The sequence below is a fragment of the Crotalus tigris genome, unplaced genomic scaffold, assembly GCF_016545835.1.
Source record: "Crotalus tigris isolate CLP2741 ecotype Arizona unplaced genomic scaffold, ASM1654583v1 scf7180000017550.10884619, whole genome shotgun sequence".
Taxonomy (NCBI): Eukaryota; Metazoa; Chordata; class Lepidosauria; order Squamata; family Viperidae; genus Crotalus; species Crotalus tigris.
The window spans coordinates 2,464,942-2,480,899 of NW_024096468.1; the positions used below are offsets into that span (position 1 = coordinate 2,464,942).

Consider the following 15,958-nt stretch of genomic DNA (forward strand, 5'->3'; position numbering starts at 1 on the left):
CTAGAAAAAGTACAGAGAAGAGCAACATAGATGATTAGGGGACTGGAGGCTAAAACATATAAGGAACAGTTGTTGGAATTGGGTATGTCTCTAGTTTAATGAAGAGAAGGACGAGGGGGGCCATGATAGCAGTGTTCCAATATCTCAGGGCTGCCACATAGAAGAGGGAATCAAGCTATTCTCCAAAGCACCTGAAGGCAGGACAAGAAGCAATGAATGGAAACTAACCAAAGAGAGAAGCAACCTAGAACTAAGGAGAAATTTCCTGACAGTTAGAACAATTAATCAGTGGAACAACCTGCCTCCAGAAGCTGTGAATGCTCCAACACTGGAAGTTTTTAAGAAGAGACTGGACAGCCAATTGTGTGAAATGGTATAGGATTTCCTGCCTGAGCAGGGGATTGGACTAGATGATCTCCAAAGTCCCTCCCAAGTTTTTTATTATTATGGATCATCGCACAGTCAGCCAGATGTTCAGACTGGATTTGGCATTTTGTCTACCTATCGAGTCCTTACCCAGGACCTGGGATAGGCAGATGTGGATGTTTGATGGTATTACAGGTATCGTCGCAGGATGGAAGCAGTTCCTAATAAGGCCGCCTTTTGCAATTGACTAATAGCGAATTTGTCAATGACAATGGTGTTCAAGTGGTGCTCCAGTTGTTTTGGGATTGCACCCAAGGAGCCTATTACTATTGGTACTACCCTTGCTTGCTTTTGTCACAGTCTTTCTATTTCTATTTGTAGGTCTTTGTATTTTGTTATCTTCTCCAGTTCTTTCTCTTCTATTCTGCTGTCTCCAGGCACTGCCACGTCCACTATCCAGACTTTTTTGTCCTTCTTATCGACAATTGTTAAGTCTGGGGTGTTATGTTGCAGGTGCTTGTCTGTTTGAATTCTGAAGTCCCAGAGCAGTTTAATTTATCATTTTCTATGACTTTCTCTATTTTATGATCCCACCAGTTTTTGCTTACAGGCAAATGATATTTTTTGCAGATCTTCCAATGCACCATTGTTGTACTTTGTCATGCCGCTGCTTGTAATCAGTTTGTGCAATCTTCTTGCAACAGCTTACCAAGTGGTCCACTGTTTCTTCAGCTTCTTTGCATAGGCGGCACTTACTGTCTGTTGCTGTCTTCTCAATTTTGACTTTGTATGCATTTGTCCTTAAGGCTTGGTATTGTGCAGCCAGAATTAGTCCCTCGGTCTCTTTCTTCAATTTTCCTGCTCTTAGCCATTGCCAGGTCTTGTTATTATCTGCTTTCCAAGCTATTTTTTAATGTATTGGCCATGTAGTGCTTTGTTTTCCTATGCCTCTATTCTGTTCTTCATTTGGTCTTTCTTGTAGGCCAGTTTGGTCTCTCCAGTAGTCAGTAAGCCTTCCTGATATACTAATTTCAGTGCATCTTCATCATTGTTCTTCAGATATTCTTCCAAAGCCATTTTTTCTTCTTCAACCATCTGATGTACTTGTAGCATTCCACGCCCACCTATTTGCCTTGGTACATAAAGTCTGTCAATGTCACTGCGTGGATGAAGGGCGTGATTCATTGTCATTATTTTTCTGGTCTTCCTATCCATTGCTTTTAGTTCTGTTGTTGTTGTTGTTGTTGTTGTTGTTGTTATTATTATTATTATTATTATTATTATTATTATTATTATTTCTCCCCTTCTTTCTTTCTTTCCTTCTTTCCTTTCTTACTCTTTAGGGCCATTTGGAGGATTACAACATATGTTGCAATTTGCATGCAAAAAAAGCAACAAAAGAGCTACATGGTATACATTTATGCATTACAGAGTTTAGTTCTTTCAAATTATCATAATCTGGATTAATATAGGTTAAGAGTGTAATGCAGATAGAGTAATGCATGGAATAATTTTAAAAAGTCAAGGCCTCATAAATCTTCACTAGCTATTTGGATATGCAAATAATCATGTTTCCTGCTTAATTTTTGCCAGACTCTATATCTCAGTTATGGGAGCTCTCTATTTTTGTCTGCCCTTGATCCTTAAGTGGCAATATAATTCTGTCTCACTGTGAACATATAATTTTGTCTCATTGTGAACATTCTACACTTGTAAGGTAACCTCAGATTTCCAACCTCAAACAGAAGAGTGTCAACGCTGCTAACATCGGATATTCTTGCTTTGACCATAGATGAAAATGCAGCCATTTTCTCTATGCTTTTAGAATTAGTTGGTGCTGGGATGGGGGATTGGAATGAGAGTTCAGTTAGTCATAATAATAATAACTCTGCCGTGGGAATCCAAGGACAAACTGGGTCCAGAGCTGATAACGTTTTGGCGGGCTGGAGAGCTGGAGAGAAAGACCGCGCTTCAAGCTAATTGGGGAATGTGATTTATAACTGTTTATTGGGGTGGGTTACTTTGTTACTTTGTATCCAGGAGAGGGGAATTTAGTTTTGGGGTTCAACTATGTAGTGCTGATATTTTGTTTCCTGAATAAAAAATTCTTTAAGGAAAATAATGCCTCAAAGTTCTTTTGATGGGTTTCATCTGTCGGAACCATGACAAAGAGTTTTGGGATTCATCTAGATGCAACCTCCCCAAAATGCAACGTGAATTACATTAAGGAAAAAAAGTCAGCCAGTTTGGTTGCACTTTCCTTGCCTACAAACTATACAAAACCAAACCCAGTCATGTCTGTGAAGTGAATGGCAAGTCATGCTACCAAGTAAAAAGTATGTGTAGCAAACATGGCCAAAAATAGAGGAAAGTTGTATTCTTTTCCAAACATTACCACAGAACTGCTATACAACTTCAGACATCTTCCCTCTATTTCCTTTCCATTAATTTTAGCTCAAATGTTTCGCATTATCCCACCATTCTAAAACAGTTTATATTAAACTTCGTAAATCTGAGGCTATTCAACCCATTCACTTACAACATATTCCAGCATCACTTAGTCAATGAGGTTATCTAAATCTCATTATTATTATAACATCAGAAAAATGATGACATGATAATACTAAAAGAAGCTATAAATCTAAAATGAGCAAATGGCTCTAGTAATTATTTTCTGGGAACTGATTATTCCAGTGTTCTGGAAAGAGGCTCAAAGTTTCAACAACGTCTATGGAAAGAACATACTTTCATATCAGGCATCAACTCAAATATGAATTATGCTAAAATCCTGGCTTAGTATGCAGAATTATAGCTTGAGGCTTTGCCATCTGAAATCACAGAATCATAGTGTTGGAACAAACTTTCAGGTCTTCTAGTACCACGCCTTGTCCACAGCAAATCTCAAGTAATGGATCACCCATTAGGAAGCAGGCAGTTTCACAAACTGTTCAAACAGCAAAAAATTCTTCCTTCGAGTTTGGTAAAGCTTCCACTCATTGGTTCTTGTCCTATCCTTGAGCACTATGAAGAATAAATCCTCTTCCATGAGACAGCCCTTCAAAAATGGAAGGCCACTATCATGTCTCCCCTTAGTATTCTTTTTTTAAAGCTATATGTGCCCTGCTCCTTTAACTATTGTTCCAAGATTCTTATTATCTTTGCTGCTATTTTCTGCACTCTTTCCACTTCTTCAGCATTCTTTTTGAACTGAGGCAAGTGAAATTGGATGAACTGGTGCAGCATAGAACTATCACTTCTCAATATACCTCTATTGATAAAGTTTAAGATTGCATTTCCTGGTTTTGCAGCTGCAGCATGCGTAATTCATGCTTAATCTGTGTTCTACCAGGACATAAAATCCTTATCACAAGTACTGCTGCTAAGCCAAATGTGCCGTATTTCATGCACATGCATCTGACTTTACATTTCTTACTACTGACCTGCATATTGTAGAATAGGGCCCAATGTTAAAGTCTATCAAGATTCTTTTGAATCTTGAGTCTATCTTCTGACGTTTTAGAATCCCCCAAGTTTTGTGTTGCCTGCAAATTCAATGAGCATCCTCCCATCCAATTCATTTATGAAAATCTTGGAATATTGAGTCCAGGACAAAATCTCAAAGAACCCCACCATATAATTCCTTCCATGTAGATATTAAGGACCAAGTGTTGGGTACAGTTGTTCAACTAAGTGTATTTGTCCCCTTTTACCAAGTTTTATGAAATGTCCTACCAAACTCAAAATGCACCACTCTCACAAGAATCCCTTGGACTACTGATTTATTAATTGACCTCCCAAAAAGCAATAAAATTTGTTTGGCATGACCTATTTTTAACAATACTATGCTGGCTTCTATTAATCACCTTGTTTCTTTCTTATAGTTTCTAGATCAATGTCTTTCACTATTACACCAAACTGTCTCTTAATTAAAAACACGGTGTATGGGAAATATTGTCAACATCTTCTCCTCTAAAATACAATATGCTTTTCAATTAAAATGGTATGCCTCTATAATACAGGATCATAGAAAAATGAGATGATATTTCCTCAATGGGGCAAACCCAAGCCCCTCTTGAATTTTGATTCTATAGATTACCTCACATGTAAGAGATCCTTAAGTTTTCCTTTTACACATTAGCAGGAAGGTAAGTGATCTTACCTCATCTACTTTCCCATCTTCTTTCACTCTATTATAAGGAGAAGAAATCCATTAGTTAAAATCTGTTGGTAATCTGTTGGCAGCAGTTGTTAGGTTTTGAGAATTCATCAGAAATGGGCTGCCAAAATGCACTGGAAACATTCTGTTTTATATCAATATCTGTTAAAATAGAGACAGCTTTAAATGAAATGAAAAGAATTTTGAGTCTCAGAAGTGAGTAGTCCTTGACTTATGACAATTGCGACTGGAACTTCCCTCTGTCAGTATAATGGAATGTGGGGATGACCTTGGGAAATGAGGGGAAGAGATGCTGCTTAGGAAACAATCAGACAAGAGAGAGAGAGAGAGGTGTTCCCTGTGGTTCCTTGTGGCCAGAGAAAGAAACTTAGGAAAGATCTGCCCTTAACTGATCAAGCAATTAAAAGTAGGGTTGGGAAATTTGTACCTTCAGACTTGCAAGATTCTGTTAATGTAGTCTTATAATAAAGTGAAATTAGCTCATCTAGTCGTGTTTCTGTCTGGTTTACCTGGGAGGACTGACATTAAACAAGGTGATCATTAAGTCAGTTGCATCAATTTTATGACTTATCAGGTATGTGTTATCTTGCTTCCCCCATTGACTTTGCTTGTCTAAAACCAGCTGGGAAGGTTGCAAATGGCAATCACGTGACCCCAGGATGATGCAACTGTCGCAAATACATGCCAGTTGCCATGTGCCTGGATTTTGATCTCATGACTGCAGGGATGCTGTGACAGTCATAAGTGCAAAGACCAGTTGCAAGTCACTTTTTTCAGTGCCATCATAACGTCAAGTAAGCACTAAATAAATGGTCATAAGTCAAGGACTACTCATTTCTCTTCCTCCATTTTGTTCAGATTAGAAACCAAGAATGTTATTGGTCAGAAAGATTTATCTGTTTTTCATCATTTTATATACATACTATTAAAATACTTCATTTGGTCAAGTGTGATTAGACACACAAGAATTTGCCTCCAGTGCAGAAGATCTCAGTGTGCATGCAAAGCAACAGAATAATGATTATGATAATAATAAGGGGAGTGAGAAGGATAAATAATAATGCTACAGCCACACTACTTGAGTAAATACACATAGACAGCACTGCAAGAATTAGGTGTTTAACAGAATGAGGGCCTGGGGGGGGGGGAACACTCTGCCTGTGTCTAGTTGTTTTGGCCTGCAAAGCCCTGTAGTGTCATCCCAAGGCGAGGAGTTGAAACAGTTTATGTCCAGGATGCAAGGATACCTTCTCAGCCTTCCTACTGACCTTTGCAATATATAGGTCTTCTATGAAAGGCAGGCTTTTCCTAGACAGTTTCATAGACCAGCTCTGTAGGATCTAAGAAAGTATATATTTTTGCTAACTAAAACACTCTAAAATAACTTGCTCTAAGGGAAAGCATATGTCAATTTCTCGAGATAAATATCCAGCAAAAACTCCCCTGTGACCCTTAATTCTGCAAACAAGCCTCTTGCTAGTTTATCAATAAAAGATGAAAAAACTACCGAGAAACCCAAATCATAGAAATCGCTGCTACAATATCCCAGATCTTGATCCACCTACATTCACACAAAGCAGATACACTTTAAGTCATCCAAAGCTACTTTCAAAGGGAGCAGTGTCAAACTGCATAAATTAAATAAATATACACATGTGCCAGTGGACTTCACTACCATGTCCATAAACAGTTCAAGGTTTTGTCTGAGAAAAAGCTTGTCTCTCCAATTTAAAAGAGACTTTAAAGTCAATTTCTCCAAAACATGATGTCCATGTCTCCATCAGCCGTTCACCCAGTAGGCTTTGTGCCAAATGCACTATACAGCTGCTAGGCAACTCTGGAAACTCAGCTAATGCCATTAAAGCAACAAACAAAAATCATTAGGCTTCACCCAAACCTGCTTAGCACTACAGATTTTTAAAGTTTGTACAATCTGGATGAGAGAAGATTGTAATGCTATCCTAGTCCTTGACCAGATATTGTATTTTAAAAGGATTCTGTAGAAAGAAATGCTGCTACAATATCAACATTACAGGATTACAACAATCCTGGACCGCCTTTTCCATCAAACAATATTGTGCATCCTTAAATTGATTTGCCCAATTTGTGAATACAGTGCTGTGATTTGTAAACCTGATTTATGGCTTAGTGAGTTGTGTGGATCTAGACAATGGAAGCTTGTTAAACAAAGTTTCACATAGCATATAGGCCAGTTGGTTTGTACACATACTATACATCTTTTGATTGAATGATGTCACAAAATTCAAAAGTGAGATCACAACCACATAGAGTCAGAAATCTGAAGGAAATTGCTAGTTGTCAAGTAGTAAAATAATAATTGCCAACACTTGGTAATTTTGTTGATGGCAGAGGAATGATGACAAGAAGGAGAATTATTTAGAAAACTCTTTTTTTTGTCCTTGAAATCATCTCATATTCCCCACTTTAGTACTATTTTATATTACAACTGATTGTTATAAATTGGATTTTAAAAAAAAGTTTTAGTGAATGCAGCCAGGAGTATTGTTCATACATAAAGACTAATCATTCTAGCCTCTGGGAAGGAAATCAAAAGATTTGAGTATCCTCTTTATTTCCAAACAACAGCAACATTTATTTAATAAATCTACACCGAAGAATGAAACCAGTCAGATTTTTAAGTATCCACAATATATTAAGATATAACTATAGACTGAAAACATAGACACATAGAAAGAAGGGGAGGGGGGAATGAAATTACATTTGCACCCTCCTACAGCTTCCTGCAGATAAGAATTCCTGGATTTGGGCCATCCAGTGTCACTCGGAAAGTATCTCAATATCCATATATTGAAAATGGAAGGCAAATATTTGCACGTACCAAGAACACACATCTGGGTTTTTTTATTTAAAAAAAAAAGCAACATTTACACTGAAACAATGGAAACAATCTCACAAAATGGAAAGGATATTCTGTAATGACTGGTGTGTTTTATGGAACTGTGAATTTATGAAATGGAAGATAAAAGTCAGGGGGCAGCAAAACATCCCAACATGAATATTTGATACTTTGTGATCTTCTCTTCTGTCCACAATCCCTTGATGTTACCAGATCAATTATCCACACTTTATTCTTTTCAACTACAGTTAAATCTGATGTGTTATGACTATTAGTTATCAGTTTGTATTTGGAAATTCCAGAGTTTATTATTTATTGTTTTAATGTTTTACTGTCTTTTAATGTTTGTAAGCCACCCAGTCACCTCTAGCTGAGATGGGTGGCATACAAGTCAAACAAACAAACCAACCAATGAACCTGACCATTCTCAACTCTGTTTCACACCAATTTTTCATTACTGACACATGATAAATCTTTACAGATGTTCCAGTGAATCATTTTGGTGATTGTGTTATGTCATTGTTTATCATCAGTTTGTGCAATCTTCTTACACAAACTGAGTGTGTGTTCTACAGTTTCTTCTGCCTCTTTGTACATCTGTATTTTGAATCATTTAATGATTTTTCAATTCTGCCCTTGATTGCATTAGTTTGAATAGCTTGCTCTTGAGCAGCCAAAAATCAAGCTTTCCATTTTTTTTAATGTTCCAGTTATATGCAAAATTTTATTTTTATATCTTTATTCTACTTTTCCCTCAACCTTTTGTAGAAATTGACTATGTAATGTTTTCCTTACCACAAGGAATTTATTATTACTACTGTTATTCCTTATGGATTCTCTACAAGTCCGACAAGAGTATTCTGCCCTGTTCTTTTCTCCTCCTTTGTTTTTGCAGTCAGTATTAACAAGAAGGAGAGATCAAGCCCAAAGCCCCTGATCTATAGGGTACCAGAATGTTTAATGCTCTTAATCCTCCTTTTAACATCTATATGAGATCACTGAGTGAGGTCATCTGTCAACTGGGGTCAAATATCATCAGTACCATGATGATAGCTAGCTATACATTTCAATCCCAAGTTGACCGAGTGATGTTGTCCAAGTTTTGTCCCGGTGCCTGGAGACTGTTGAAGTGTGGATGGGAGGGGGAGAAACAGACTCAGGCTCAACCTTAGCAAGACTGGATGGCTGTCGCTGTCTTGAGGCACTTGGAGCTGGAGTCCTTGACTTTTAGTTTCGGATGAGATTGAACTTCTCCACTTGGAACTGGTGCATAATCTGGGGCTCCTCCTGAACTTTCAGCGCCTGCTCAAAAAATAATGGAAACTATAGCCAGGAGGGGCTTTGCACAAATTCATCTTGTGTACCATTTGAGCCAATTCCTGGGGTCACTCGTGGTCACTCACACTTTGGTCACCCTGCGCATGGACTTTACAATGCAGTCTATGTGGTTCTGCCCTGAGGACTACTCAGAAGCTGCAATGAGTTCAGAATGCCACAGTACAGGCACTAAGGGATATTCCTTTTTATATCTGTTTTGTTATGGTACCTCCCCTCTGGAACAATATCCCCCCCCCGAGGTCTGGATGGTCCCCATCCTGTGTTCTTTGGATGTGCCCTGAAGACCTGGCTCTCTTCCTAGACTTTGGGCTAGGATGGGGGGGGGGCTCAAGGATATGATTGTGTTAAAACAGCGGTTCTCAACCTGTGGGTCGCGACCCCATTTGGGGTCGAACGACCATTTTACGGGGGTCGCCAAACAAGGCTGTCTGCCATTTTTTCCCCCTTTTCTTTAGCTGTGCTACTCCGTCTCTTCCCTGCTGAGCCCGCCAAAAGCCCCAGTCTGCAAACGGTGCTGCAAGTTGTCTGCAGCGAAGGCGAGCTGTCTGGAAGCTTCCACCCCTCCCTGCTGAGCAACTACTAAAAATGTAAGTAAAAGAGGGCCAGGGGTGGGAGGTGGGAGGCCGGCGGGCGCAGGGAGGGTTGCTGGTGCCTTACCTGCCTTGGGCTGGGCCAGCTGGTGGCCCAGCCAGTGGTCGGCCTGCGCCGTCGCTGCCGCTTGCCGTGGCTGCCCAGGAGCGCCTGAGCCTGCCTGCCACCACCCCAAACGGGCAGTGGCCAAGGTAAGGCTAGCACAGGGAAGGTTGCTGGTGCGCGTGGGGCCCAGTGGGTGCCTTGCCTGCCTTGGGCTGGGTCAGCTGGTGGCCCAGCCGGTGGTCGCCCTGCGCCATCGCTGCCCCTTGCCAGCTACGCCTCGGCCAGCGCAGGGGGGTGGCACCACGCATGCGCGGCGTTCCCAGGCAGGGAAAGTCCTCGACTTACAACCAGTTGGGTAGTCCTCAACTTACAACCGGTTGGGTAGTCCTCGACTTACGACCGGTTGGGGGTTGCGGCATTAAAAAGGTTGAGAACCATTGTGTTAAAAGAACATGGGGTTTTCCCTCTGAGCTAATCTTTTTTTTGCTGATTGGGTTGTCTTCTTGCCTGTTTTTATTCTTATACACTACCCTAAATTGTTTGGAGTTGAGAGGCCTGATAAATGTATTTTAAAATAACATAAAATCAGACAAATATTTTCTTCCAAAATACTCAATTCTCTTTCCCATTTGCCACTCGCCTAGCAGACAGTCAGTATTCCTTGTCCATGGGCAAAGTTCAGTTCTTATTGGGCTGGCTTGCCCCTCAACAGCATTTATTGCTTAAATATTTCTTTTTACTTCTTGAAAGCATCTGCTTCTGCAAATATGCCAATGTTTTTCTCTAGTCAGGGGTGCTATTTTAGTTATATAAAAAGCAAGACTCAGCTCTAAATTCTGAAAATAGAATGTAATATTAAATTTAGTATAAGTGCACCTCTACAATAATTTCTTTTAAAACTATTTTTTAAATTTACTACTATAAGTCATAAATCTATGGCAGAGAATATTAACCAATATAAAAAACTGAGGCACCAAAGAAAAAGGGATTCACTAGATATAATAGAAGACACAGAATGAGTCAAAGTTCCAGCATGTGGTGACAACATTGTGCTGTATTTGAATAATCCTTGCGTAAAATTATATTGGTGGTGGAGTGAATGCTTCTGGGATGGATAATATACCCCTGGGCTTATTGCAGTAGAGCTTTAACACAAGTAATAGCAAGTTTTATTTTGGGAGATCAAATTAACTCTGCCAATTAACTATCATTTAGTGAGTCAACATTTAAAGTCATCTCCTCTTGTCCCTTGTAATAATTTGGCGTCTCCCCTTTGATACCAAGATAGCATGAATAGTTGCTTTGGTCACATAATATGTGGCTAATTAATCATGTAACTATATATATATATATATATATATATATATATATATATATACACACATTCACATACATACATACACATACACATACACATACATACATATATATATACACACACACATACAAATATAAATACATGTATATTAAGTCACTCAACAAGAAAGAACAGCAAGGTTGTTCAATAATATATATTTCTATGCATTTAATATCAAGCTCTGAAAGAGCACCAAATAATGAATATATTCATGCATCCATTCAAAGTTCCACTCAGTTGTCCCATTTTATTTTCAGTTATATAAGAAATACTGCTTGTATTAATGACAAAGAGGAAGACACCTTAATTATAAACATTTTTTTCAATACTATGACTAATTCATACTTTGTCCTTAACTACAAATTGTTGGAGGACTCAATATTTTGTTGGTCATACCACAATTTATATATAATAAGAGAACCACTAGGAGAGGAGATCCAGGTTCAAGTCTATCTCACCAATGGAATCCATTGGGTTACTTTGAGCCAATCAATCTCTCTCTGTGGGAATAATAAAGCTAAGAATCTTCAGTTCTTTCAATGTCTCTTCATAGGGTTTGGTTTTTGGTCTCCTAATTATTCTTACTGAATGTTTTTTAAAGTATGTGGTCCAGAGATGCACAGAATACTCAAGATGGGATCTCACCAATATAGAATAAAATCATGGGATTATATCCTGTTATTTGAAGACTATACTTCCCTTGATGCAGCCTAAAATTTCATTTGTCCCTTCCGTAATCATATTATATTGCTGCCTTATATTCAGTTTGCAAATCAACTAATTATTCCAAGACCTATTCCAATACTGTCTAAGTACTATTACCAAACAAGATACCCTGCCCCATATTCTGATAAACTTGATGTTTCCTAAGCGAAAAATTTTGCATTTCTCTCTGCTAAATTTAATTTTGCTATTTTTCTAGCTAATTGAAATTTATTTCTCACTCTTTAGCTATTGACTCTTTCCCTCAGTGTTGTGCCATATGCAAAATTGACAGCTCCCTCCAGTTTGGTGAGCAAGCAAGAACGGATGAGCACACTGAGGATGAGTTATCAGTGTATGTTGCACCATATCATGTATTCATGCTTCGCTGAATACACTTCCTAGGTGCCTATGGGTATCCAAGTAGCACTTAAATGCTGATGCTGATGAAAGGTGTGTTCACTCTAGCATTATTTCATGCTATATGTTTCCAAAGGTCACAAAGAAAAGCTCACTATTTTCCACTACTTTTTCTAGACACTGTAAAAGGAAAAATAAGTCATCTTTTAGTCTTAAGCCATTCAGCTTCTTCTGTCACGTGGAAAAATAATAGGGATATCAGATGGATTTCTTTTTGTGGCAACAACTGGGTGAAGTTAGCTTCATGCTAAGATACAATTTGTTTAAACACAGTTTACTAAATAAACACAATGTTAAATCATGGTTAAAGTATTAATAATTTATGCAATAATATAGCTTGCCTTTTGTTAGTACGTTGAATGAAAAATTTAAAAATACAAGAGCCACGTTCAGACTTGGCAATTCCACCTATCTAAGATTAGATTTATACATCACACCAAGGTTCACTAAGGAATGGGATTTTCTGAAGTCTGTTCATTTTAGCAAGTTTTTCATCATATTGCATAATGCCAGTCACTATGATAGATTCAGTAAACCATAGTTAAACCATGATTTAATTAAATGTGTGGCCAAAATTTAAAATTGCTGAATTTGCATTTTCCTGTCAATTATTTTCTAAAGCTATTGAACGTAAATGTAACTTTTCAAAATTAGTTTTATAACTGCTTTTTAAAAAACTGCCTTTAAAAAACATCATCCTTGGGGAGGCAATTATCACTTCTAATATATATGCAGAGAAGCCAACTCTAGAAAATTTTGCAGAACTTGATCACCAAAACAGACTGTAGGTCTTATCTCTTAAAAGAGCTTGTCTTCATTCCCTGCTTGAAAAAGATGAAAAATATATCTAACAAGAATAGGAACTGGATATATATACACCTCCAGCATAGGCCATCCAGACTGAAACAGATATGTTTCCTAGATGTAAGCCTTGCCAACTACTCAGAAAAATCTACAAGGAAACTCCCAAGAGGCTTTATCTTCTCTACAAAGATGCCCCAGCAGGGGATAGACCAAAATAATCAACATTCCCAGCTTTGCAGAAGTTTGAGACCATTTACTCCCAAACTAGCCAATCATGGCCATAAAGATTACTCAACTCTCCCACTAGTAAGTCATATTTCCTACACCGGTACAGAAAGCAGATCAGTTATGTTTCCTGTTGCATGTGTTGAGACAGATATTACTTTAGAGTAGCCTATACTACCATAAAATCCCAACTATTCCTCAGCAGGTGGTTTTATGGCCACCGAGAGGTTGTATGTGTAGTATATATATTGGTACCAAGCCCTAGGAATGCTCAGGACTCCATGTTTTGTTTTCAGTCCATGAAACCAAACTCTTCTCCAAAGGACAGGTTACTTGCATTTGCTTGTCCAATACTGTGTGACCTGCATATATAGCATCTGTAAACAAAAAAGGAAAGCAACAGATTCAAGAAAAATCAGGCAGAGACCTGTCTTTCCAGCCCACATACGGGTGGTAGAAGTAGCCATGCATGAAGTTAAACAAATATGGTAGAGGAAATTAAAAGCACAAAGAACAGTAAGATGTGTTCACAAAGTTACCATCTGTTCAGGGGTTTGTTTGTTTTTTCCTCATCATGTTCATTAAGAAAAAATGTGCAAGCCTCAAAGCAACAAGCATTAAGAAAATACTCTGAGTACAGTACTTCTCAGAAATCTAAGGATTATGCAGAACATTACAGCATTGCAGCAATAAATTACAACTTGTATTAGCACTAGAGCTATAAACACATTCACACCTTCTTTAAATTTACTGCCATTAGAAAGTTCATGGAACTGCTATTAATAAATGTATCATATCAGAGCTGCATAAATACAGTAAACCAGTAATGTTTTAAGATGCTACATACTGTATTTTTTATTTTTATTTTTTTTGCTACCATCTGATGATTATCTCTCTCTTTTTTTGCAGCCCTGGTATGCTACTCCTAGATCTAACTTTTGACCTGCCAAGGTATTTTGGATACAAGAAAGTTCTGATAAGAAGTTTGCCACCCAGATATTTTTTTTTCCTCCCTTGTACAAACTTGTAAACTCCCTTGTAAAACAAAACCTCCGAGCAGCTACATTTCCAGGACAACACCACTGCTAAAGAGTACTAAAGCAGGAGCCTAAAAAAGAAACTGGCATCTTCCTACACTGTTTAATCACCGGCAAGTTTGGGGAGCAGGGCACGTGGTAGTGCCTTCCCCAGCACGAGGCATTTACACCCAAGCAGCGCTGACTACCAGAGAGCTCCGGAGACAGGCCGGGCGGCGGATGACGCGGCCGGCATTTTTTTTTTCACACCTCTAACGCCAAAGCACGTGGGAACTCCCCGAGACTTTGTATGAACAATAATAAACGTCAATTAAAGCTAACGAGGAGCCCTCCGGCGCTTCTCATCGGAAACTTCCGTTTGACAAGTAGAATGAAATGAACTCGTCTGTTCAGGATTTGTCTTGAGGCAGCGAAGGGACAAAGTCCAGAGGCGAACTAAGTCCTAGTCCTGCCTGCTAGACCAATAGCAAAACGGCCAGAACTTCGGTAGCCCCCGCTTAAATCCTCCTCTTTCTGAAGTAACTGTTATATAAGCTTCCCTGGATCCCCGTAATCTCCTGGCGGCGCTGCAGAGGAGGCGAGGCAGGCCAGCCCCACCTCCAAGCCCCGCTTCCTCCTTTCTCCAATTTGACCTCCCCCCCCCCACCGCCCGGCAGCAGCTCTCGGCTTTTCCTCCTCCTTAATTGCTCTGCGGCTCAACTCCGGGTTCTGCCATCGGCTCGGAAGTGCAACTCTCGCCGCCTGGGGGGGGGGGGGAGGCGCGCAGGCTCAAGGAACTTTCTTCTTCTCCGGGCTTCTTTCCCACTCGTCTCCCTGTCGTCACGCGTGACCCCAAGTGCTCAGGGGAGTAGGATTCTCCAACAAGGGGTCCCCGCCCCCCCCCGAAGTTGCTTGGGGGCCGCTCACAGAAGACGACGCAGGGGGCGCCCCGCTGGCGCGTCCGCCCAGCCGAGTCATTCCGCTTAGTCTGCCGGTTCGCCCGCCGCCCCCCTCCCCGGCGTTTCCCCGGACACTCGCGAGCCGCTTCGGGTTCTGCCCTACGCGGCATCTTCTTTCCCTTCGCCCTCTTGCACCTGCTGGCTTGGGAATTCCCCCGAATGTCTTTCAGGTCAAACCAGGCGCTGGACCCACCGCTGCCGCCCCAACCAGCGGATGTGGGGGGCGGGGGGGGGCAGAGCGGCGGCAAGAGTTACTGTTACTTTTGCCGGTCATGTTAACACCGGCTCGCGGCGCTACACGGTGTTAAGCATTTCTGCCTGGCCTGTCTAAAATATTTCCAATCCTTCCTTACTCACCCTGCCGTGAAGGTCAGGAAACCGCTGTAATCTCTAAGGGAGGAAAGTAACCCCGCCGCTACTACCGCGCCGCTTCGCGAACTCACTTACGTTTTGGTCTCGTCTGCTGGTCGGCTCCTCTTGGGGGCTCTTCCGGACAGCAAGTAGTCCACCTGTTGCAGAAGTTTCCTTCCACAACTTTCACCGCCGTCCCGGGACCCCCTTATAGACAGCTCTCTGTCCCCCTCATTTACTGTCACCTTCTCGTTCTTCAACTTCCTAGGCATACCCAAAAGAGGGCAGCACTCAACCATTTCTGACTCCGCCCCTCTTGCATGGATTGCTGGGAACTGTAGTTCAGAGAGTTCCCGCCTTAAAATTGCGCTCACAGAAAAATAGCATGCCTTTTGTGTTTGTTTGTTTGTTTGTTTGTTTTTTAATTCGCCTGTTCCGTTTTCTAAGCATCTTTCAGAATTTCTGCTGTTGGTTTTTTTCTGCATATAATGTAACATTCTTAACAATAGTATCTTGTTCAGGTTTACAAACAATGAAGTTAAATCGTCCCAACACTAGTCTGAAATGTTGCTATGCCTTCACCCTTTTAAAAATTCACAATATAATTTAATAGGAATAACTCACATTCTTAAAATAAGAGGGAAGATTCAGTGATCGTTTTAAAAATACAATTCTTTGGTCTAGAATTGACTGATCACTGAGCTAATGGGGGGACATGGTTGGAAAGCA

The 15,958-nt window shown here is 40.1% G+C and overlaps 1 protein-coding gene across 6 annotated transcripts in view; it reads right to left on the reverse strand.

The window, feature by feature from the left end:
- The window catches only part of TFEB (transcription factor EB), a 71,807-nt gene extending 56,301 nt beyond the window's left edge, over positions 1 to 15,506 (reverse strand). For 3 of the 6 annotated variants that reach the window (XM_039339915.1, XM_039339872.1, XM_039339880.1), the window contains exon 1: positions 15,326 to 15,506. The gene's annotated coding sequence lies outside the window, so the exon portion shown is untranslated. Of the gene's footprint in view, positions 1 to 4,462; positions 5,188 to 13,158; positions 13,197 to 15,325 lie in introns of those variants that run through there. The other 3 variants (XM_039339890.1, XM_039339906.1, XM_039339898.1) reach the window with 3 other exon arrangements.
- Positions 15,507 to 15,958: the final 452 nt, after the last annotated feature.